The following is a 26,142-nucleotide window of genomic DNA, read 5'->3' as shown; positions in this document are numbered from 1 at the left end:
CTGCTTATCCTGAAGTTACTTTTGCAATGTTTTATTTTCTTCCCAATTTTTTTTTTTTTTTTGCAACCCACTTAAACTACCTCCTTTCATCTTCTTTGCCTGCCTTCCAAAATTCTGCTTCTTAAAGGACATTTTCTGTCTCTCTTTGCTGTTCTTCGTTTCAGGTACTCCACTTGAAAAGCACATCCTGCACGGAAAGTGGCATGAAGGCTAAGTATCGGAAGTGCACCTGGAAATGTAGGTCACCCAGTGGGAAAAAGTAAGTTGTCCTTCACTTTAATCAAGAATTTTATCAGTTGTCCCTCTCACCAGATACTCAGTGACAGATGCAGTTTTAAGTAGGGAAATGGGGCCGCATGTTAAAAATAACATGTTGAAATACAATGGCAGTACGCAGCTGCTTAAATATTTAGCTAGTGAGAGATAGCACGAGCATGTTCCAAATGTTTGGAAGTCTTCAGAAAGAGGGTGGCATTTTTCAGCAGCAGCAAGGCTGGATGTCTTTAATGCTTTCTTGGGGAGCATTGGTGTTCTCTGATTAAGAAGAAAACCACCAGACCATTTTTCAAACCCCAGAGTTGCTCTTGAATCAGCTGCATTGCAAGCACTGTCATCATAGCTGTATTCCAGGAAATCTGAGGGTTTTTTGTTTTTTTCTGAAACCAGATTGACAAGGCCTTGGAAGCCTGTAATTATGCTGCAATCCTGTGCTAAGAAGAAAACAAGAGCATAGCTGCAGGTTTCTAGGAAGGGTTAGAGTTTTCTGGCAATTTATGACAAAGTTAGTTTCATCAGGTTGGAGGCTCTCCACTTTGCCTTCAATGTCCATGCACTGCACTAGTCAAAGTAAAAGGGAAGCTGTGATGATGATGTCCTCCAGGTAACAATGATGTCCTCAAGGTAACTGATGAATAAACAGAAGTGGCTCCTTCTTGCTGTCTGCCAAAATTCAGACACCCAGAATGCACTGCACTGCCCAGGCATGGCTTTTTGGAAGAGGTAACTGCTACCGTTCAGCAATCTCAATACACGGGAACTGTAGAGGGCTTTTTTTACACTAGTAAAAAACTTGTCCGTGTTTCTTTTGGGACAACCTTTACAAAACTGTTCCACCACAAGGCAGGAGGTACAATTAAAATAAGCAAGATATCCACTACTATAGAAAGCTAGACCCCATTCTGATATCTTCTTAGGTTCCAATCAACATAGTATCATTTAAGGTTAAAATAAGAGTGTCCAGACTTGGCAACTTTAAGACCTGTGGACTTCAACTGCCATAATTCCCCAGCCAGCCATGCTCAGTAGAAACCTGAGAATATGTTGATAGCAAATTGAAATGCCTGCTGTAAAAGGGAGGGCTTGCTCATAAAGCCATGGGAGCAGGGATGGGATTCTACCAGTTCTATCCGGTTCTATAGAACCCCTTGTTAACTTTCTAAGCAGTTTGGAGAACTGATAGTTAGAAGCAAGCTCAGTTTGTTTTTTTTCCACCCTTATTACATTCTTGGCAGTATGCCTAGACTTATTGTCTCCAGAGCTTTTGGGGCTTGGCTTTCTTAAAGGGGAAGGGTTGTTTTAAGATTTTTACACTGCTGTTGGGAGGAAATACTTCCCTGGACAATCAGCACTTTGAAGAAATAATTGAATAATGAAGCAAAGCTTTTAGTGACAGGGAACCAAGATGAGTGACATTCAGCAAGGCTTCTTGGCTAATTAGAAAGATTGACATTCAAACGTGAGTTTACATACTCTTTCTGAGTTTTGGTCTAAAACTGGTTTTTGGTGAAGGTTAATTCTGTGCTTGGTGAAGTTTAATCCTGTGTTTATTGATGGGATGATTTTCCCTATTCAGCTTCAACAAGCAACTGTTGTGATTTAATTATTTGTATTGTGTTTGAATTTTTTCCTGCCTCGTGGTTTCTTTTTCTATCTGGGGAGGGGGTGTTTCTTCACTGCTTTAGTACTATCTGGCACTGTCCTTTTGGCGTGTACTTCCAAGAGGCAGGATGCAAGCTTGGCACTGATTTTTTTTTACTGCCTTTCTGGAGAGCATGTGACCTTTCCTTAAATCTGGATGATTTCCTTAGGATATCTTGTGAAGTGAGTGAGACCAGCTGGTATCTTTAAGTGGTGCAAATGGATCTAAGGATTGCTTTTTCTGGGTGTGCTTTTTCTGGAGAGCTTAAATGACTTCTCTGCTAAAGGGTTTCACTTTATGAGCAAGAGTTGGCTGCTTGATAGTTATCAATGCATTTTAACTATTTTCATTCCTCCAGGTACTCTGGCTTGCAAGTATTTTTAATCTAACGACTGGTATTTAGGCCAGCTTTTTGCAAGCAAAGAAGCTTTTCGTATTTTTGTACAGGTAATCCTTGACTTACAACAGTTCATTTAGTGACCATTCAAAGTTACAATGGCACTGAAAAAAGTGACTTATGACCACTTTTCGCACTTATGACCGTTGCAGCATCCCCACTGTCATGAGAGGCCAGGTGAGGAGAAGCTGCCCTTGACATGAGTGATGTTGAGTTGGCCATGCCCACCGAGTCACATGACCACCAAGCCACACCCACCAACTAAGCCACACCCACAGAATCGGTTGTTAAAAAAACTAAATCCACCCCTGCATGGGAGATCTATTTAAGTACAAAATATTGAAACCTATACACATGTTTCCTATTATCATTGTTTATCTTTCTTCTTGTCAGGTGAGCATATTCCCAAACAAGGCACTAGTCTATAGCCACTCGTCATCTTTATTTTTAAGAAAGCTTTTAGAATCCAGGGTCAATCCTGAAAATGTAGAAGAGGCCACAGGCTGGAAATTAGTTCTATGACATGCTAGTTTCTCTGCTTTTTAAAATAAATTGTTTCTTAATGCAGAACATCATAATGAACAGTTTGATGAAAAGAGTCCAGGAACGCAGTATTATTCCTAGATAGCCCCTTTGGAGCTCTTGAATGGTTTGCTTTCTATGTAAGATATTCTGCTATGTGCACTTTCTGCAAAGCTGCCTAAGTTTCCTTGACTTGATGTTGCACCAAATGCAGCATGCATCGCATATACCCAAAATGAACTGAGCTTTTGGGTTGGGAAAACAAATTTCAGAATTTTTAAGGGAGTAAAACAGATGGCTGATACTTTTTGAAGACATAAGGTAGCCATCTTGTTCCTTAATCGCCATCCCAAAATGCAAAAAGAGGCTCAAATGTATGACCTCATCCATTTTAGACAACCTCTGGAGGCCACAGAAAGGATAACAGGATGCTTTTCTTGCACCCATAAGCTTAAAGGGTACAAAGCAACATGGGTATGGAAATGGATGACTGTCCCAATTGACAGCTGAAGATTCTTGATGAATCTGGTATCTACTTGAGCTTTTATGGTGATAGGATTGTACTTTTGCTTTAAGAGTGCACTGATTCAGCATCAGCTGAACATTTGGGGAAAAGGAATGGCCCAGAAATGTTTTCAGAACATACCAAAGTAGAAAATATTGTGCTTCTTTTCAGTACCGAAGAAATCCTGCTGGAAAAAGGCCTTGGCTGGAACATTCCATTCTTGAAAACTGTACCATGTAGGGACTGCATGCCTGGGTAGCTGATCAACAAAACATCTCCTCTCTGTATCTAACAGCTTCCTGTGCAACGTCATATGCCTTCTGTCACATAGCAGGTTACCGTGACAATGAGTGAATATGAAATAGGCACTGACAGGGCAAGAAAACTCAGAGTTGCTAATCGCTCCTGCACATAATAGGTTTCCAAATGTGCTGAGAAATTTAATTCCCCTAATTGCCAGTTAATGAAGAGAGATCACACACAGATACACTCACATAAGAAAAACACATTCAAAATGAGACCTGAATAAAATCTGTACATCTCTTTTTTCCTAAATGTTGTAATTCTGCATTTCCTATTTTTTCTGAAGCCTTTATAAAAACTCCTCTTTCATGAACTCGGCTCTGGGACTACCATTGCTGTCCAAAAGAGATGACATAATCCACATTACAAATATATTAAAAGGTAAAGGTTCCCCTTGCACATACGTGCTAGTCATTTCCGGCTCTAGGGGGCGGTGCTCATCTCTGTTACAAAGCCAAAGAACCAGTGCTGTCCGAAGATATCTCTGTGGTCATGTGGCCGGCATGACTAAATGCTGAAGGTGCACGGAACGCTGTTACCTTCCCACCAAAGTGGTCCCTATTTTTCTACTTGCATTTTTTTTTACATGCTTTCGAACTGCTAGGTTGGCAGAAGCTGGGACAAGTAACGGGAGCTCACTCGGTTACGCGGTGCTAGGGATTTGAACTGCCGACCTTTGTGATCAACAAGCTCAGCATCTTAGTCACTGAGTCACCATGTCCCTCTACAAATATATTAGAATTCAGCGAAAGCATTAATTGATCGTCCCTTTGTCCTATAACCAAGAATTAAATCTCCTGCTCGAAGCTGGAATTCTTCCAACCAAAAGAAACCAGTCAAGGGGCATTCTTTGCCCCCACTCATGACAGATCTGATGGGTGGGGGGGGCAGGCTGGAAGCAAATTTCTCCTGCACCCTCGCACCTTTGGAACAGATTACCCTTGAAAACAAGAATGGCCTTTCCCTACCCTACTTCTAGAAAATGATTTAAAATGGCATCTTCTGCAGGGACTGAACAGTAACAGCGAATGCTGGCTGATGAAGGTTGACCCCAGGTATGGAATGTAGGACACCAGGTGAGTGTTACTATAATTGGAATTTTGTTTGTGGTGTTTTCATTTAATTACAGTATGGGAAATCTTGGGAACTGCTTAGAGTTGGGAAGTCGAAGCAGTATGTAAGACCAGGCAATAAACCAAGCAACAAACAAGGGACTTGAAAGGAAATCTGATAGTGACTCACAATTTATGAAAACAGGGACTGTTGGGTGTGATGATCATCCAAAGCACCATCCTGGTGAACTCTTATTTCCAGTAGCAATGAATCATTGCTCCACTTCTCCTGGAATGTTTGGAAGTTAGACAACACCCTAAACCTCGGTCATGTCCTCAACTTCACATAATGAACTACCTGAAGCTGTTAATTTATGGTTATTTTTCTCCCGTCAAAAACCATTAAATACAGTATACAGAAACGCCAATCTGTTGTCCACAGCCTGATATAATTCACAGTTCTCACATGCTGTAATTGATAAATACTCAAGCTAAATTATCCATGCTTACATCTCCATAGTGTAGATTAAGATTTTAAGAAAACTTCCTCCCGCTATTGTGGCATGGAGCCTATGGTGGCCCAGTGGTTAGAATGCACTGGTCACTGCCAGTTTGATCCCAGCTCAAGGTTGATTCAGCCTTCCATCCTTCTAAGCAGCAGTGGGAACCTACCTGTTCCACTACCGGTTTGATGATCGTGTGCACACGCAAATGCACCAAATGCACGCGTGCAGCTTTCCCCACACCAGCTGAGGCCTACAGTGCCAGTCAGCTGAGGGGATAAAGAAGAGATAAGCACAGGGGCAGATGGAAGGGCCAATCCCGTGCTTTTCTCTTCTTTCTTCTCTCAGCTAATGGTTGAAGGCTTTTTTCCTCCTCTCAGCTGATTGTGAGAGGCTTTTTTTTTACTACTGGTTCGACTGAACCGGTCCAAACCGGTAGCATACCACCACTGCTTCTGAGGTTGGTAAAATAAGGACCCAGATTGTTGGGGGCAATATAGCAATAACAATAGCATTTAGACTTATATACCGCTTTATAGTGCTTTACAGCCCTCTCAAAGTGGTATACAGAGTCAGCATATTGCCCCCAACAATTTGGGTCCTCATTTTACCCACCTCAAAAGGATGGAAGGTTGAGTCAACCTGGAGCCTGGTGGGATTTGATCTGCCAAATTGCAGTAGGAGTAGCTTGCAGTACTGTACTCTAACCACTGCACCACCAAGGTTCCTTCAATATGCTGACTCTCTAAATGGCTTAGAGAGGGCTGTAAACCACTATAAGTGCTAGTGCTGTATTTAACATGCTGATCAGTAGAGCAACTCTTTCTACTGATATTCCAATTTTTGGTAATGACATCATTAAAATATGGAGGTGAGATGAGTGAACAGGAAATAAACACAGATTTGGACATCAAAAGTCACCAAGGAATACAGAGTTTGAATTTCAACAAAAAAGAAACACAGAGGAATGCTTCAGTTAGAATTGGCTGAAGTGAAGCACTTTTACGACATTAAACATGCTTTGGGGAAAATCAGTTTCAGGATTCTACTTTAGGATTCTACTTCCAAAATATTTAATTGACAGGTAATAGATGTTAGAAAGAAACAATACATCATCTCCCAGGAAACTGAATAATATCAAGGTAAAGATGCTTCTAAATTCCTCAGTGCTCATAAAAGTGGCAAAAAGATATTATAAATATAATCTGATCTCATCTAATAGTTCTTGGAAATATTCTCCCTTTGAGCCGCTGAAGAGAGGCACACAGGAATAGGCTGGATGGCAAATACCTTCTTTTACTTAATACAGACCAAGGAGAATATTAAGTTGTTGGTTGCTCCATGTGGAAACTCCACCCTGGAGTTATTGTTGCTGTGTTTTTTCCTGTAGAGGACTTCCTGTAGCTATTGTGTATGAATTTCAAACCACCTGCTGAAGGACAGGGGCCAATGCTAGAATAAAAAGTGAACAACATTCTGCAGTTTTCAAAGCCATACAACATTAAAATTAAGATTCTTCCAAATGTTCCTCAATGAAAGAACAATTTTGATTGATTGATTGATTGATTTTGTGCCAACTACTTGATGTCAACACTTAGCATCCACATAGATAGTAATCTGTCCCTAATCTTCAGGTGAAAGGATGATACATTTCTTTCACCTGAAGGTTTTCTTTGAATCAATATTCTTTATGAGATTAGCCTAATATTATTTTGAATACATCAGATTTTTGATCAGGGGTGTCAAACTCATGGCCCATGGGCTGGATGTGCCATGTGCTACCCTCGCCCCCGCCCAGTTTAGCGAAGAGAAAGTCCCAATACGTCATGTGATGCCACCATGATGACACGAGTTTGACACCCCTGTTTTAGATCATGATTGTTTGAGGAATAACAGACTTGGAAGAGACCTTGAAGGTCTTCTAGTCCAACCCCCTGCTGAGGCAGGAAGACCTGTACCATTTCAGACAGATGGTTGTCCAATCTCTTTTTAAAAACTTCCAGTGTTGGAGCACGCACAATATATGCAGGCACTGGCTAATTGTTCAAACTGTCAGGAAATTTCTCCTTAGTTCTAGGTTGCTTCTCCCCTTGATTAATTTCCATTCAGAGGTCAACGCCACTTTAAGACTGAAAAATTGAAAGATTATTACAGTTATTATTGCTATAATGTATAATCCAGACATGGGTAAATAAATAGGAAAAGGGTTTTCTCCTGCAAAGGACCTCTAATATGTTCACCGCAGCATGGTTTTTTTAAAAAGGAGAAAAAATCTATAACCGAACAGGAAGCTACAAATAGATATGCAAATTTTGCTCATCTATAAGACTGAACTGGCTTTTTTCTGGCTCATTTACTAAACCATGTTGTTCAATCCATGATTTGGTAAAAAGCATGGCTGTAGCCATTGCAGAAATGTTTTCAGTAGCAAACTCTTTAAAAAAAAAACTGTAATTGAATTAATTTTTCCTGGTCCTGTCAAAATGTAAATTTCCTTTTTTTCCCCTGCATGAATCTGAATGTCAAAACTCATATCTCCCGTGAAAAAGTCAGAGCTCAAATAATCTCATCTTGGCTTGGTTCTTAAATGTTTGAGCACAATTTCTAGTATTTACCTACTTGTACAGCTTTAATTTCTCCTGTACCCTTTTTCTCCTTGTACTTAAATAAATGCCAAGAAGTTGAAGGAAGTCCAAAGTACAGTTGTTGGACTTCAAGACCAAGAAATATAGTATCTGCACATTCCAGTCACTGGCATTGCTATAATTAGATGACATGACAGAAACCTAATGCAGAGTTGCATAAAAAAAAAAACTGAATAAGGCAATTTCATATTTAAATGTAAGATTATATTTGTAGCTCAAGATTGAACTTTGGATCCTTGGTGCTCTCTGAACTTGGTGGCTTTCTTGCAGACATTTCATTACCAAACTAGGTAACATCATTAGTGCTAGAAGGGAATAGGATTTGCTCTGATTTTAATATATTAAGGGCTTGCCCTGTCAATGCTGGGGGAGCGATCTTGGTGATTCACTAGGGGAGCCACCAAGATATTCCCATAACATTGACAGGGCAAGTTATTAGTATATAAAAATAAAAGCAAAGCCCACTGCCTTCTTTCTCTGAGGCCCACACTCAAGCTTTTCAAGGGCCACGTGCTTCATCACTTGGTATGCAGTAAGAGAAAGGTAATCTGTGATTTATTCTTTCTGTTATTCATGGAAAAAAGTTTGGCTTCCACCCTGAGCCCATGTGTTGTCTTTAGACAAAGCATTCTAAGAGCAACACATTTAGGCCTAGAATGTTTTCCTCATTTATGATAAGATTAAATTATGTGCTCAACTATTCATTTGAACTTCTATCTGCACCACATTGACTGAAATAATAATTTCGTAAAGAAAGAAAGAGCTCTGACTAAGCCTGCAATAGATTCGCCTCTTGTGTTTGAATCCAGAATGGCAAATGTGGAGCTGTTTGTTTTTCCTCAGACACAGAGGAAGCGTTTGCTATAAATCCCAAGATTTATCAATCCTATGCCAACACTTTATTTAGTTCAGAATACTTCAATAGGTTGTGGTAATGTACTATTTGTGGAAAATGTGATGAAGCCTTTGGCATTAATTTGCTCAGCAGTATGTTTGTTAGAGTGTCTGGCCAGCCACTGGAGTCTTTAAATGCAATTAGCTGAGGTGCCAGTCCTAAGTAAACTATTGGCTAAAGAGAAGTTTATAACCCATGGAGTCCAGACTGTGTGTCCCCGCCCCTCCCTAACCTTGGATGCAACCCCCAGAATGCCTTCAAACATTGCTATGAACATGAAAGCTGCAGTTATGTGCTGCAGCAGACAATAAATAACAGTTTCTTCTTGGTGGCTGTCTGACTGAGGTTTCTTCTTGGTGGCTGTCTGAATTCTTTCCCTCTGTTCTGGCTAGACCACTCCATTCTTCCATTTGTGCAATGACAGCACTGAAATTGCTGCATTCCAGTAGCAGCTGGCTTGAGCAGCAGAAAGAAGCATGAAGTGGAGCAGCTATGTTGCCTCTCTGCCCTACCTCCCCAATGCAGTGAGTGGGGTTGGGTAGACAGTCCAATGCAACAGCCAGGACTGTATCAACGCAGCACTTCGTTTTCAAACTGAAAAATACTGTAGAAACCAAATATATAGAGATGCACAACAGTTAATGGAGACAAACTATTTTGCCCTGTTTTCTAAGTAACTAATTATGTTTTTACGTACTTCCCACTCTCATATACACACAGCCACAACACACTAAGCCATGGTGTTTTAATCCTGGTTTATTGTACAAGCCAACATCAAACCGAGTATTTCTTAAAGATGAGCAAAGTAACCACAAAAATCTGGGAGAAGACAGCAAATTGGGACAGAGGCCTGGATTGGACTGGAGAAATGGAGATCAATTTGCGTTGCAAAGTTGAAATGAATGCTTAAATTCAGTTGGAATAATTGCTCATACCTTAGACTGTTGGCTTTTGATCATCATACACAATGGTGGGATTCAAATTTTTTCACCACTGTTTCTGTGGGCATGGCTTGGTGGGTGTGGCCAGGGAAGGATACTGTAAAATCTCCAGTCAGAGGTGGTATTTGCCGGTTCTCCGAAGTACTCAAAATTTCCACTACCGATTCTCCAGAACTGGTCAGAACCTGCTGAATACCACCTCTGATCATACATCATATTTTTAATACAATAGTCTGTTGATTGTGGATATTGCTGTTATGATTTTATTTAATAAGATCTTCACCTCCTAATTTCAGACTAGCCGAGTTGAAATCATATTGTGATATTCATTTCATTCAGCAAATATGTAGTCTTTTAAGAGTTTGACAGCCAGTTTTTCCAGTACTCAAATTCTGCATTTTGATGGGACGCTGTGTAACAGTTTCTGCTTGTTTCTTTGCTATTTGGAAAGCTAGTGCTATTTTTTGTATGTTTGTTTCCCTTTTTATATATTGATTTTGTTAGATTGTGGCAGCTAAAGAACGTTATGACTTAGATGTACAATACTTTTATGACTTGGAGTTCTCTTCTATGTACAAAAAGTTCTTGGGTCAATTGATTAGCAGGATGACATCTTTTTCAACCTTTTTTTTAAAGCTTTTCAAAACTGACATAAAAGTGGATCATAATTTTGCATTTCACTCTGGCAATATGTAAAGTATTGCTAGTCTGTTAAGATTTTAATTAGATATTAACATTATCTTTTCTATAAATATTTGCTGGGGCACATAAATCACCAGCTAATCTAGAAGAACTGTTATTTAGTAAAAAAAATACTTTTGATTCCAATAAAATTGTTAATGTAAGACGGTAAGACGGTCTTATTGTTTAGAATTACAAACAATGAAACTGTTCCCTTTGACCTGGCAATGGCAACAACCTAGAAAATCAGAACTAAGGAACTATGAGCCAGAACTAAAATAAATAAATAAATCAGGAAATAAGAAGAAACCAGGACTGGAAAACAAATTAGGATTCGGGATCAAACACACTGTTTCAAGATATACTGACTCTTAGATACAACTTAATAAGACTTATTGGGGGCGGGAAATCCAATGCGGGTCAGCAAAGCAAAACAGATATATAAAGCTGGATCACCACATTGGCCAATAGTGATCAATAAGTGTGTATGGAAGGTCTCAGGGAAAATGTGTATGTATGTGTGTGTGTGAGAGAGAGAGAGATTAATATCTGTTGAATCATGTAGTTTGAAAGAACTGTAGAATTGCTTGGAGTTTCATCAGCAGTCTTTTCTAACTATTTCATAAAAGTTAATTGTGTTTGGCCGATTATTCATTTCATCTACTGCAACACACACACAACAGTAGCATGTCCAACTACTTCTTTCGCACTGGTATGTTACAGCAAGAACAGAATGTGTGTGTGATTATGCACAAAGGACACTGTGCTTGCGCAAGTCAGGATCTTCTAATTTAACCTTCTGATGTACAAAATGTATAAAAGAAAAGAAACTGTAATTATAAGCAAGAATAGTACAATACTGCACATTTATTATCTTGTTTTTCTAAAACAGCCTTCGCCAAGTTTTCAGATGTGGTGGACTCTTCAAATCACCCCAATTAATGAAGATATCGAACCCTTCCTTAAAACAATATTTGTTATAATCATGGACTTTTCATCAAAACTGCTCTTAAATAAATTTCATCCATCTTAAAAAAATAGTTGTAGCAAGGAATTGAAGACTTTTGTTACTGAGGACAATAGGTCATTTCCATTTAACAAGCTCAGATCGCTATTAATAATGTGGCTAAGAGGGCAAGTTTACTTTCACATTCCTCACATTAATGTAATTGCTGAAAGTGTGAAATCAGTGGGTTTACGCTGACATGGTGAGTGCATGAATGCTTTGCTTTTATGTCTACTATGGCTGAAGAACCTCATTAAGTTCCGCGTGAAAGTTCTAAAAAGATGTGAAAGTGACGTTATGCCTATTACAGGGACTCCTTGACTCATGACTGCAGTTGAGCCAAAATTTCTATTGCTTAGCGAGAAACTTAAGTGAATTTTCCCCCGTTTTACAACCTTTCTTGCCACAGATGCTAAGTGAATCACTGCAGTTGTTAAGTTAGTTACACCGTTAAGTGAATCTGGCTTCCCTATTGAATTTGCTTGTCAGAAGGTTGCAAAAGATGACCCCAGGATATTGCAACCATCATAAATATAAGTCAATTGCCAACCGGCTGAATTTTGATCACATGATGATGGGGATGCTATAACAGTTGTTAAGTGCGAAAAAACAATCACAAGTCACCTTTTTCAGTGCTGTAACTTTGAAAGGTCACTATAGAAACTGTTGTAAGTCAAGGTCTACCTGTACTAGCAACATTAAGGTAAAGATAAACATTCCCTGCGCACATACATGCTAGTCGTTTCCGGCTCTAGGAGGCGGTGCTCATCTCCGTTACAAAGCCAAAGAGCCAGCGCTGTCCAAAGATGTCTGGTCATGTGGCCAGCATGACTAAATGCTGAAGGTGCACAGAACGCTGTTACCTTCCCACCAAAGTGGTCCCTATTTTTCTATTTGCATTTTTACATGCTTTCAAACTGCTAGGTTGGCAGAAGCTGGGACAAGTAACGGGAGCTCACCCCATTACGCGGTGCTAGGGATTTGAACCGCCGAACTGCCGACTTTTCTGATTGACAAGCTCAGTGCCTTAGCCACTGAGCCACCGCGTCCCCTTACTAGCAACATTATACAATAGGAAAGCCATTATCTTTATGTATCTGCTTTAAAAAGGTGAGAGAGATAAGAAGATCATAGGGAGATTTTTGGCTCAGGTGTCTTTTTTTTTTTAAAGGTTCTTGCTGTGAAAATTAGCAACACAGCTCATCTGAAGAACCGGTAGATCTTGTTTAGACTTGATGTTGAAAGCATTCTTCATTACAGTATATCCCTTGCTATAACAAGAAATGCCAGTGTTACTATTTTGAGCAGAGTTTCCCAAGGTATATTTTAGTACTGTAATTTCCAAAGCGCTTCATCAGTACGGTCTTTAGTTAGACCCTGGTCTGAAAGCTTGATTTTAAAATTTGCATTTGAAATCTTATTCTTTGGTCAACCAGTGAAAATGGTTGATATGGACAAGTACAAAGCAGCCTTTTCAGCTGTTGCTTAGTGTTTGAAATAAGCAAATCCACCTATTTGCCTGTGTGGCCCAGGCATGGGAGCTGGCTAAAAAAAAGTATTAACCCAGGAAGCTATATTTGATTTGCAGCAATCAATTTGTTACATATGTTGTTAGTCAACTAATTTGTGTGGGGATTTTCCTAATGACAAAAGTGCAAGGGAAGCAGTGCGTGACAACTTGGTACTATTTATGACATAATTTTCCAAGGCCATTTTCTTTGTTGTTATTAGTTTTGAGTGATGTCGTTTCATTAGTAATGTTTTATGTATTGTATTTTCTTTTGTTAATTAATTTAGCACAATAACATTCGTTTTAGAAAGAAGCAATTTCAGAAGGAAATTCCAATTTGCACGTTAATTTTAGAATATTGTTAAATACATTCTGCAGCTAACATTATTTCAGCAAAGGATGCATTGAATTTTAAGGACTGTCGTTGTGGTTTTGTTGTGCAATTGCTTTTAAAAGCCTGGTTTGTACTTACCCATATCACTACTGAAATATATTTAAGGGTTCGTAATAAACATTTTAGCCTATGAACAGTAGTACCTGTATTTAACATTTATTCAACAACTAAGCATGGCACAGAAGTTATACATGGCTTTATAAATCTAATTAGGAACTTCAAAGAATGAATGTTATTTTCCTTTAAGAAATTACTTGAGGTACTAAGGTAATCAGATGGGTCAGAATATTCTATAGTACTTGAAGAGCTAAGCAGAGATTGCAGGTTTTCTCATGCCTTTCGTAAGCAGAATGTGAGTTTTGATCCTAACAGGTTGTGAAGGGCTACAGGAAGAAGAGAAAAGCTGAATCTGCATCGTTTTCTACAGCCTTTGGAATATTTTGAGACATGTACATCTTGCATCTCCAGCTGGTATTCAACGTGAGAATAAAACCCTTCTGCATGTTGGACCAAGGAAAGTAAGTCTATGAGTTGCTTCTGAGAAAATGAGACTTAGAAAAACAACCATATGTGCTATGCATTCAAAGCACTGTACTCCCACAGAATGGTTTCTCTGTAGCATGGTTTCATTATTCTCAGGCAACAAATGTTATTCTACATGGCTATTAATAGCTACCTGTTATGCAGTAGTTTAAATATCTGATGTATAACAAATCATATACCTTAGAAACAGTCTTCCTGTATTTAAAGAACATGCAAACTGTTGCCCCATGCACAAACCAGAGATAACAGAATGCTGGCTGATTCTTCGAGGAGGTTCAAGTTGCACTGATAGATAAACCCTTCATTATAGGAACCATAAGGACATATTGTAAGGAAGTGGAAAAGAGTATGTGTGTTCTGTTCTCTACATCAGGGGTTGCCAACCTTTTGGACCTCAGGGACCACCAAACTCATAATTTTAAATCCCGCAGACCAGAGACCCTGGGTAAATCCCAAAAAATGTCTGGAGGAAAATTCCCCACCTCGTTTTCTTACCAATCAATCTTTCTTTATTTGGGATTGCAGGATACCATCTCCAGCTGCATTCTCGGTGCAGGGGGGGGGGAGAGACTTTTGGCTTCATGCAAGGAAAGCAGCAGAAGTCTTTCTTCCTCTCCTCCAAACTCCGCCAGAATGGCGCAGCATCTTGGAGCAGACTGCCTTGCAGGGTCCCAAAGACTCATTTCTGGCAGAGTTTGGGGGAGAGAAAGAAAGACTTTTGCTGCTTTCCTTGCATGCAGACAAAAGCAGAAGAAAGAAGCAGCCCAGTGGCCAGGCGAGGCATGTAGTGCGAGTGGGGCAAGTCCCCCCCCTCCACCCTTCCACCCTCTCCTACCTCGTGTTGTTCACAATGCAAGCGACACAAGGCTTGTGTTTCCCCGGGCCATGTGGGCGGCGCAGCCTTGTGTTCCTGCACAGCCTGAATTAATTGCTTTGGGGGGTGCTTTGGGGGTAACATTTCTCTGCGGACCACCAAAATTTTCTCACAGACCACCAGTGGTCCACGGCCCACTGGTTGGCAACCACTGCTGTACACAAATGCCCTATGGTAGGCTTGTCATGTTTGTTCTGGCAGTCATTGGCAAGAGGTCAGTGGGACTCATTTGTTCTAAATTGAAACTATCCAACTAGTGCTATGTAGGGTTTTGACTCTGCCCTCACTGTGGACAGTGCATTATAGAAAGCCTCTTCCTAAATGCAAAGGAGGGAAGTAATATATGGCATGGGAGAAGCTGAGGGTCAAGATACCTGCTTGATTCTGTGCCCCACTCTATTTATCAGAAATGCCTGAATAAGTCTTTCCTGGCTTATCGTTCATCACTTCAATGGAATATGCAATGAGGGGTTTCCACACCTCCCGATCCCTGTAGCCAACTCAGTCTAGGGTGCGATGCTCTCCATCATGCCCACCAAAGTTGCAGCTGCCATTTGCGTCATGAAAAATGGTAGAGTGACTAGATGAGATGACATCCCAGCTGAAATCTAGAAGAAGATGGGACTTTAGGCTCAACCTGTTGTGAGTCAACAAAAGCGTGTGTTCATGTAATTGCTTGTCATATCAAAGATGATACAGGCTACATTTATTATACAATTTCCTGTCTGTGATTTTAGCATTTTATTGGGGGGGGGCATTCCAGACAATGATGAAATCTATCTGTAAGTCTCCTTCCTTTTATTTCTGTATGCTTTTTTTCAGTTTAGGAGAGGATGACAGATAACCTGCCTAATATGTAATAATTGGAAGCTCTAAAAGCCATCTGTCTGGAAGAAAGCATGCTACAAAGAAATGAATCAAAATAATGTTGTGGATTACAGCCACTGAAGGGAGGAGGGAGGGAGAGAATTACATTCAGCAAGTCCTATCTCCAAATACAGAAGAACTGAGGGTGCTTATAGCCTTGTTTGTGAAGGCACTTTGCACATGGTCAGAGGGATTTACTTTTTCAATATTATACCATCCAAGACGAACATCAGGAAGAGGATTCTGGATTCAGGCAGAGCAAGTCTAACGAACTCCCAGCCGTCCTCTTTTGTGGCCCAGCAAGAAGGATTCGTGTAGCTTTTGTTACCAGCTGCAGTTCTTTGAAGAAGCACCTGCTGAATCCTTCTCCAAGAATACAGAGGCATTCTGTGGTACCCCAAAGCCCCATTGAAGCCTTTGGCTTCTGGGTTGTCTTTGGGGTGGCAAGGCCTGCATTGTTTGGTTCTCTGAGTTGTGCCTCTCAAGGGACTAGGCACAGAGGGTCAAGTGGATTCAGACAGCTGGCAGTCACCTGCTCCCCCAGCAAGGAAGGTGGCGAGAGCAAGAACTCCACCCCTCTACCCCCAATGTTAGCATGACAGCTGTGACTTTTGTGCACCGCAAAGATAACATCACAGCTTTAACCAACTGTCAATCAGTTATGGTTGCAACTAGGCTTCTGTCAATTGCTCAGTCCCATGATAGAAGATTGTTGGCAGGGTAAAGATAAAGCTCCTTTAAATCAAACTTCATTTCTGCTAACTTCAAAGAAGTGCATGCTCAGTTTTCTTGGCACAATAAGGATGTGGTTAGCCATTGTCTTTGGGGATGTTCTTTCAACTTTCCAGTCTAAGATTCCCAGCTACCCTTTTCTCCCTCCCTCCCTCCCCTCTCCTCCTCCCTCTCCCAAATCTTCTAGCCCAGCAACAATCAGGCTGCTTAACTTCTGAGGGTTCCTTGCACAAATGCCCAGGCAATCATGAAAACACGGGCTCTCACCTACATTCCACAGGCTGTGATTTTCTCCTACGTTCACAGTTATAGTCTTTTTCTGTGGGGGAGTGGAGACAACAGAAGATCTCCACATGATGAAGTGGGAGAAATGGGGGTGGGGAAGCTGATTCAGTTCACTCCTTCAGATTTAGGGACACGAATCTGTTCTAGAACATGTGGGCGACTGAGAATTCCGTTTCTCGAATTGTGCAGTTTAATTATCCTTATTTGGCAATGAATGTTTTAGCTGAAGGATAAGCTATGACACAGCAAATTAGAATTACAAACAAGATGCATTTTCTGTCTTTGTTTGGTTCAGTATCATATGTAAAAGAGATTGACAAACATGGAGGGCAGCTGAAGACAAACTGTCCGAGGTTTATGCAATGGCTTGTTCTGGGACCGTGCATAATACAGACTCACAGGCATGACGGAGGGGGAGGAGGCGAAGGAGGCACAATGGCCATTGTAACACAAACTCCACCCCTTACATATTCGTGTGAATTGTTGTCACGCAAGTAGAAAAGGGCAGAGCTTCCACTGTGATGTCACAATGCATGTTTTATCATTTTTGGCACAAACTTGGTTAGAACAGAGGCCCTTGTGAAGAAAATGTCTGTGCAACCCATGTTGCAAGTGTGAATTAGTTGATTAGAGCTCCACTTTCATGTATTAGCCAAAAGAAATCCATCATTCATTTAACAATATATATTTTCTCAGCAGGCACTTTGTGAACATCATAGCCTTTCTTCAAAGTGATCTATATGCCCAGAGGCTTCCAAAGTGCAGTTTTAAGGCTAGATCAGCATTTTTTTACCTTAGCAGATTTAAGGTAGCTGGGGAATTCTGGGAATGGAAGTCCACACATCTTAAAGCTGCTAAGGTTGAGAAATATTGGACTAGACACTTAATACCAATGCGCTGCTGACTATAATCCTTATTTATAAATGGTTGAACATTGTGTTGAAGTGCATATTACAGACTTTATTAAGTCAGAAGCCTAGTTGTAGCCTTTCTTTAAGAAATATGAGGAAAATTACACAGGTGCTCAGGGTCATTCACCCAGGCACGCCCACACAGACAGCTGTTTCAGCTTAAGTATTTAGTATATATTTTTGTGGTACAGATAGTCCTCAACTTACAACTATTTTGTTTAGAAGCAGTTTGAGGTTATGACAGCATTAAAGAAAGGGATTTACAACCTGTCTTCACATTTAGTATGGGTGTAGCATTCCCAGGGTCACATGGTCAAAATTTGGCTGGGTGTATTTATGACAGTTGCAGCATCCTGGGGTCACATGATCTCCATGTGTAGTCCAAATTATGATCACAAGTTGACAATTACCTGTAAGCATGTGATGACTAAAGCAATAATACAATAATACTCTCTCTGTAGCACCTACCATTGTGAATTATCTGTTTTATTTACACTCATTTTTTTTTGTTCAGGAGCCCAAGATACATACAAATGCTCCTTCTATTTTTCCCAACAACAACAATCTTATGTGGTAAATTAAAACTGAGAGTGGTTGGCTGAAAGTTACCTGGTGAGTGCCAGTGAGTGAGGATGGTCTAGATTAAAACTTGGGTCTTCCTACTCCTTGTTCCACCACTACACCATATGCTATATTTATTTATGTCTATATCTTTTATGCTGCTTTGGTCAAAATGACTGGATAACTGAGTCTTCTAACACAGCTAAACATCCACAAAACAACAATAAAGGACAAAAGTTCATAATCAGTAATATTTCAACAAAATCCGCTTGTGTGGAATCGCTCGGTCTTCCTTGGAAGTTTTAAGGGAAGGAGCTGATCTCATCCTCAGGGAGGGAAGGGGAAACGTCCCTGAGGAAGGCAACCCCACAGGATATGCTCATTCCCACATGGTCTCCTGTTGTACTACATGCAGCTGGGGATGCTCAACATGCATTCTCTGTATTGGGGGAGCAGATCCTAGCAGGAAAAGGATGCTTCTAGTTTTAATCCATCTATGTTTGATTGCAACCAGGTCAATCGCGGGCTCTTTTTGGCATCACGGTGCCCAAGGGATCAGCCATTTAGGTCAGGCAGAACCAGTTTGCTGACAATCACCTGCTCTCTCAGCAAGAGAACCAAGAGGCAGACTGAAACAATGAGATCTTCACACGCAGGAGTTGGTGCTATTGGTAGCCTATTGGTATTGCTATTGCCTTTGGACTGCAAGAGGAGAATTGCACAATTTGAATATGTTTGGGATGGGATACTTGTGTCTTCCTCCCCTGTTGTCAGGGTCTCTCTGCCCTTAATTACCAGTGTAGATTTTGGTGTATTTAAAGCAGTAGTACAGAAATGGTAGCTACCACCAAATATTTATATGGAAAGATAAATCTACAATTATAGAGCACTTGTGCACAGCAATGGCCTGTTAACTTCTTGTCTATTATTACTGGCAATGGTAGAACCAATAACACAATTTCACCATTATGATTTCCAAACTCACATTCTAGCCTTCTCTTTACTGCATATGAAATACAAATACAGAAATATAAATTCATACTACATATGAAATATAAATACAGTTGTTTGAGCGGTGTTTCTCAATCTTAGCCATTTTAAAATGAGCAGATGTCAAATCCCAGAATTCCCCAAGAAGCCATGCTGGCTGGGGAATTCCAAGAATTGCTCCACCCATCTTAAAGTTGATAAGATTGGGAAACATTGCTTTAGAGCATTGGCCAAGGATTTCATGTGACATTACACAAGATTACCTGCTGTATCACAGAATCACATCTGGGAGGGAAAGCAAAGCCCTTCTGGTCCTGCCTTTTTAGGGTAACCAAATTGTTCTTAAGCTCAGTACACATCAACTCTATCTGTACTATCTGTGCTCTACATAGACTGCAGTAAAGTCTGTGCACACTTAATGGCTGCAAATTACTGAAGCTGAGTAAGGCAAGCTGATAGACTTCAAGTGAAGAGCTCTTCTGTCCCTGAACAATTTCCCTTGACCCAAAGGTGCTTTTTTCAAGAGGCAACTGGGCTTTCTGGTTTTTCTTTGAAGGTGTTTCGCTTCTCATCCAAGAAGCTTCTTCAGCTCTGAAAAAGCATCTTTGGGACAATCATGACCTGAATGACTGAAAATCTCCATAGACAATTTGCCTTGTACTTGATAGTGGGAGTAATAATGCTCTACCCTGGTACAAACCATTTATGTTAGCCCATTGTTTTTAGTGTGATAGATGGAAGGAGGATGGGAGAAATGGTTAGCACTGTTCCCCTACTTTGTACAGGTAGTCTTCGATTTACAAGGGTTTGTCTAATGACTATTCAAAGTTACGGCACTTTAAAAAAGTGACACAATTGTTTTTCACACTTAAAACCAACATCCCCATGGTCACGTGATCAAAATTCAGATGCTTGGCAACTGACTGATACTTATGATGGTTGCAGTGTCCCAGTCAATGGGGAAGCCGGATTTGCATATCATCTATGTTGCTAACTGAACAACTGAAGAGATTCACTTAACAACTGTAGCAAGAAAGATTGTAGACTCACTTCACAACTGTTTTGCTTAGCAACAGAAATTGCGGCTCAATTGTGACCAGAAATTGAGGGCTACCTGCATCTTGCTTAATCTTTCAAGGCAACTGCAGAGGTCATGTAGGGTTACTGGTTTGTTGATGAATCTCAAATCAAGTCTCAGGCATATATTAAAGAATTGTACTCCACACCATTTTAATTAAAAAAAAAAAGATTGGACTTCTCAGACTATATTTCTCCATCCCCACAAATAACGACCCGAGAAATAATAGTTTGTTCTTGGACTTTTATTTTTCCACATTTTCTTCTCTCACAGCTGAAGTTTGAACTATCCTGGTGGCAAATGTGAAGTACCATTTAGTAGCGTAACAGCTTGGGGCCATAAAATTTATGTTCTACAAACAGGAGGAAAGGAAGTTGCTTTATTAACTTTTTCATATCCACATTAAGGAACCTACACAACTGTGTTTTTGTTCATTTGGAACAAGTGTTTCAAATGCTTGCCAACCTTTGAGCTTTTCCAATAAACCTTCTCATATTTGGCTATAGTTTTCAGAACCATTTGATCTGCTGAACGAATTATCTCAGGGTTGTTCTGTACTTAATCATTTATGATTTTGCAGCTAGAAGACAAGCAGGAATATATAGGAATTAGTCTAGCACACCAGATGCTACCTAAATCAACATTTCTTGAATTAGTATATTTCAGAAGGTCTTACACTACAACTCCCATCTTTCCCTAGCCAGCACAGCCATGCTTCCTAAGAGGGATGTTAGCTATAGTTCAACATATCAAAACAATAGCAGATCTGGGACAAGCTCATGTATATTACATATTGTCTTTTTCTGCACTCAGTATCTCCATTTCTTCAAATGGCTCTGACCATAGGCAATATGTATGCCAAGGTTAAAATAACCTGACATTTTCATCCTGCCTTCTAGAAGTCAGAGGCAGTGTGTTTTGAAAGATCTTGAAAACATGTTTGTACTGTAGTCTAATATCTTATCACAAGTCAAAACACACATTATCCCAGCTGCAGTACTCAATTATTTCTTTGCCATTAATTTATTATTGCAACCAGAACTCATATATAATTTCACATGTCCTGAATGGATTTTAACTGAACTTTTCTACCTCGTGCAGTAATAATAAGAGCAACTGTGTTCTTTAGTTATTTCTGTAAATCGGTGTTTCCTTACCTCAGCAATTTTAAGATGTGGAGACTTCAACTCCCAGAATTCCCCTGCCAAAGGGTTGAAGGTATTTGGAATTCACGTTACCATCAACATCTAAAAGTTGCTAAGGTTGAAAAACACAGTTTTAAATGATTATCTGCCTAAACGATTAGGCACTTTTATAAAGGACACACAAATAAAATGGCCTGACAGTTTTGATTTAAAAAATAAATAAAGTTGGATTCATTGTGGAAAAAAGTGGTTGGACAGAGAACAGATGGAGCCAGTTACAAGTGGAAACTGTGTTGCCTTCCCCCACCAAGGTCTATAAAACAGGTTGCATAAATGTTTCACCTAGAAGGACTCCAAGAATAAAGAAATAAACAAGATAGGCCCAGATACACCTTTTCTGATTCCAATATTTATTGATGTCAAGTTTAAGCTTTCAAGATTCAGAAATCTACCAATAATAAATGTTATTGCCATGTGTATACTATTTCCCTTGATGTCCAAGTACCCGTGGACACATTTCAACTTAGAAAGGAGGCTCACTCCCCCTTGTGTGGTCTGCTGTGGCACACACTTTTCTGCTTCTTTGGGCTTTGCACTTAGCCATTCCTCCTCCTCCTCTTCCTCCTCCTCCTCCTCCTCCCTCCCCCTCTTGTCTCTGCCTAGAAGGTGCAATCTGGAAAGACTGCTGGAAGCTCTCTTCGCTTCAGCTGCCAACAATGGCACCATTGCAAAGCGTGGCCTCTCTGCCTCTTTGCTCCGACGACGGGCCTCTTGTGTTCCTGAAAGGAGACTCACATTTCTGGTGCAGGAGCAGCTGTTGCGGGAGCTGAAGCGCTCTTTTCAAAGACCTTCCCTCCTCCCCCTGCCCGTCTTTTGTCTTTGGTAAAGCGTGCTCCCCCCCTTTGACCTCATGGCGAGTGCAAAATCCAGCTCCTTTGTCAGCCGCTGCAGACAAGTTCCACCCTAAATCAAGCCTTGTCTTGGCCCCCAGAAGCCAGCACGTGCCCACGGCCCCCTAATCTTTTAATTTCACCCCAGGATAAAAAAAAAAAAAAGCAGCTGTTCCTGAGCCACCCGGGGCACAGCTGTCAGCTGCAGGCTTGTGGCCTCCTTAAGCGGTGAACAAGGGGGGGGGAGGGGGCAAATAGAAAGATATACAGGGCTGTAAATTTTCAACAGTTGGCAGCACGAGCTCCCAAAGGCCACTTTTTGGCCAGCCACAGTCAACATTTTCAGGCACTTTCAAACTTCAGCTTTGTTTGGTAGGGAACAAAAAGTTCATCTTGAAAGGGCAGGGCACCCTGTCTGGCTGTATTATAACTTTGCCACACCGAAATGATCAACTGTGAAATTACAGGGTATAGAGGAAAACAAGAAGCTAGTTCTTAAGGTGTGCTCCCTTAGGCCTACTGCCCAATCTTTAGATAATGCAAGCGGGAGTAGCAGAGTATGCAGTCAATATGTAAAGAGGAGAAGAGCAATATCAATGATCTGCACTCTTTGCTTGTCTGAGTAACAAAAAGAAAAGCCCAGTTCTGCATATTAAGTAGTTTGTCTTTCTTATTTGCAGACGTCGGGATCCTTGAGCATGATTCATTTCCTGCACAGAAAGCATTTCTGCAGCTGAAAAAAGGTCAGTGCTCCTGTATAAGTTGTCAAACCTGAAAACTGCATAGATTAAAAAAAATAATACCTGTGCAGCTATTCCATGTGACTTTCCACTCTTACGATTTCCACACCTTTTCCACAGCAGAATGACTACAACAAACGTAAGTAGACAAAGGCTAAAAGTGATAAAGCAAATTCCGGAATTCTCTGTTTGAGAATCTTTCATTCACATGACTATCAGGCGCCTATAAGAGTACAATATGAGAAGCACCCTCTATATGCTCTTAAAAATTGTTCACATATGTTATGAAATTGCATATAAAATTTCTGCTTTTGCAAAACTGAAAGCTGCAGGGGGGGGGGCTGCACTGTTTTACAGCAGTACACGATATGCATGCAAGTGAAACCTTCTAAACAATTTAAGTAACTGAAAATTACCATCAACAAGAATGAAAATCCTAAAGATTCAAATTAGGTTTCGACTGTACTTTGCTTAGATATAAGTAGAATAAAATTCAGCAGCGGCAGCCTTGCAGGTAGGAAAATAGAGCAGTTCAACTTAAATGTGCAGTTTTGCCCTCTTTTTTGTATGCTGTCTTTTTTTTTCTGAAGCCTGTCTCGTCTGAACTCTGGGTTGGCAGCAACAAGACAGCAGCTGCATAAAGATCAAAGGAGGCTCCCCTGAGCATTTGAGACAATTCAGTTTTTGGGGTGGAGAAAGCATGTAAAAACCAACTGCATTTGCTTTTGTGTTTTTCAGCAGAGTTGAAATGTGTGCCGAAAAATCTATGGAGAAAACATCCACTACCGATTAAGCAAAATCTTGAGTAATACGAAGCCTGAGGAAATTGAGAATGACAATGCCATCTGATAACATGTCTCCTGGATAAACTAAGCAGCCAAAGAAGAATCCTTTTCATGAATACTTCTGGGGAATCATGTTTATTTCAAGATAAGCACCGAAGAACCAGTATTAAATCACTGCTTATAATGATCGGCCTTTATTAGCATATTGAACATGCAATCTAGCTCTGCTTTTTTAGGCACATGCCTGTTTTTGCTCAGCTCCTCTCACCTGGCTTGCAATTTACAGAACTTTAAGGAAACACTATACTAAGTGCAACATATGGCCAATGGTACACCTGCCCTCTACTTAGCACCTGCTGAATAGCTCTGCGGGAGTCGGGCTTCTGCCTACAGCTTTGAGGGCCAAGGGGCAAAAGCATTCCAGCTCATTTGCATGCCGGACTGAAGCCACGTGCCTGGACTTTGGACACGGCTAACTCAGCAGCCTGGCAGGGCTTTCTGTATTATTAGCAAATCTGAAGAGAATGACAGCCTTTTCTGTAAAAACCATCCACATACAGACAACTATACAGAGACCAAAGACATACAGTACACAGCAATTCTATTGAAATGGGAGTCAGGAACCGAAAATGCCATTTAAATTAGTTGGCTTGAGTGTTGTTATCTCATTAAAAGCATTTGTGTATCAGTCATACAGCTGACCATACAAAGAAAGCAGACATTGTCATGAGATTCAACAATGCAGAGAATAATGCAGAGAATAAGAAGATCTTCTTCACAGCTATAGCAAGTTGTGGTCAAAGTAAGCACAATTAATTCAAGTAAAACTTGGTTAAAACAGTAATTCTAGTCATCTTTAGAAATAAGTCTGACTTAATTATATAGGTTATATAAGTCAATTCTTGAAATAAAAAAAACCTTTTCCATTCAAAGAAGCTCCAAAATGTGAAGCTAATGAAAAACTCTGAAATTTTCAATTATTGTATGACAAATTCTGCCTTTTTTTCCTCTTCACATGGTAACACAAACTCTATACACAAGCAACAAAACAAAGATCTAAGGAGTCTTAAAGAGTCCATCTATTCAGTGGGATATTGAAATAACACTTAATATCTGGGCTACAAAGATCTGGATATCCATTAGCAAAGAATTCTAAATCATTTAACTTCATTAAAATAGATATATTGGAAGATAAAATAGACCGCCAGCTCTGATCAATCATACTTATATTCTGTCACTACTGTGTCCATTTACTCATATGTACCTGGAAGTAAACCCCAATGAAATCAATGGACTATTTTTGGATAAACTTGATACAAAGGCCAAAATTTGCCTCAATAAAAATCATCTCAAAACTAAAACAATAAACTACTTAAGCTAACAAATAGTAATAAAATATGTATATTTCTCATCTGAAAATTTACATTTAATGAATTTAGAAATTAAGCAATAAAGTCATTCTATGCATGGTAATTGAAACCTATGCATTAATTCTGCAAATTGCTTGCTTTTAATCCATCTAGTGTAGATTTACACAAAAAATTGTCTGTATTTACTTTTATGCACACTTGATCCAGTGGCAGCACATAGATGAAGATAATTGGACGCAGAATTAAAATAATCAACACCTCTTGCTGTTTTAATATACAACATAGAGTAAATATGTCCTATAATATATGATCTAAGTCAGCATTTTTCAAACTTGGCAACTTTAAGTATGCTGGTTGGAGAATTCTGGGAGCTGAAACCCAAACATCTTAAATTGCCAGGTATGAAAACCATTGCCTAAATGGTATTTTTCCTTTTGCAAACAAACAAAAAATCAGTACGTCCAAACAATGTATCATGAATAAGACATAAAGAGAGATAATGGGCTTGACACTTCGGCAAGTACCGGAACACATATGTATGATGAAACTGAGATCACATGACTAGAGCTAGATGAATAACAAGTGTTTGCAAGACTCAAAAACTTGTTTCAAGGGGGAGCTACTAAGGAAAATATACTTGTTAATGTAACAAGTAATGAATCCACCCAGAAGAGCAGCTGCATCCACAGGCTTTTGTTGCCTTTTCAGATTGACAAATGCAATGTTTCAGCCATGCTCCTCAAGTTCTGTACCTATCAAGTAACATATACAACAACATAACACAGAGAGAGAAAAGGAATGAGGCTTATATAATAATATTACAGCACTGCCAGCAATATCCATCTCCAGATATTGCATGTGTGTGTGTACACACACACACACACACACACACATGTATATGTATTTATATATATGTTCTAATACTGCACAGAAATTTTCAAAAGGTTCTCTACCTTAATTCTTTGTTTGACTCAACATTTTTGTATTAGTATTGACCCAAGGGGGAAACATTCACCAATGTTTCTTCTTCTAAAGCCTCACCATTAGGCAGAGTGGGAGATTTACTTCAGATGTCACGTGATGGGTAAAATGGAGATTG

General features: G+C 40.0%; 1 long non-coding RNA gene across 3 annotated transcripts; it reads left to right on the top strand.

The window, feature by feature from the left end:
- On the top strand, positions 1 to 25,146 carry LOC113416311 (uncharacterized). Of its 3 annotated transcripts, XR_015748088.1 has the most exons (4): positions 1 to 259; positions 13,645 to 13,790; positions 22,829 to 23,027; positions 23,627 to 25,146. It is a non-coding gene; the product is annotated as an uncharacterized LOC113416311 (long non-coding RNA). The 3 variants fall into 3 exon arrangements; XR_015748089.1 differs by lacking the exons at positions 1 to 259; positions 13,645 to 13,790 and adding an exon at positions 22,012 to 22,140; XR_015748090.1 differs by lacking the exons at positions 1 to 259; positions 13,645 to 13,790 and having other exon boundaries at positions 22,604 to 23,027; positions 23,630 to 25,146.
- The last annotated feature ends 996 nt before the right edge of the window (positions 25,147 to 26,142 follow it).

The sequence above is a fragment of the Notechis scutatus genome, chromosome 2 (genome assembly GCF_049901735.1).
Source record: "Notechis scutatus isolate UNSWTSFEM ecotype Mainland chromosome 2, rNotScu1.2, whole genome shotgun sequence".
NCBI lineage: Eukaryota > Metazoa > Chordata > Lepidosauria > Squamata > Elapidae > Notechis > Notechis scutatus.
Note: the sequence above shows the minus strand (reverse complement) of the source record. Positions and strands in the feature narration are given on the sequence as shown.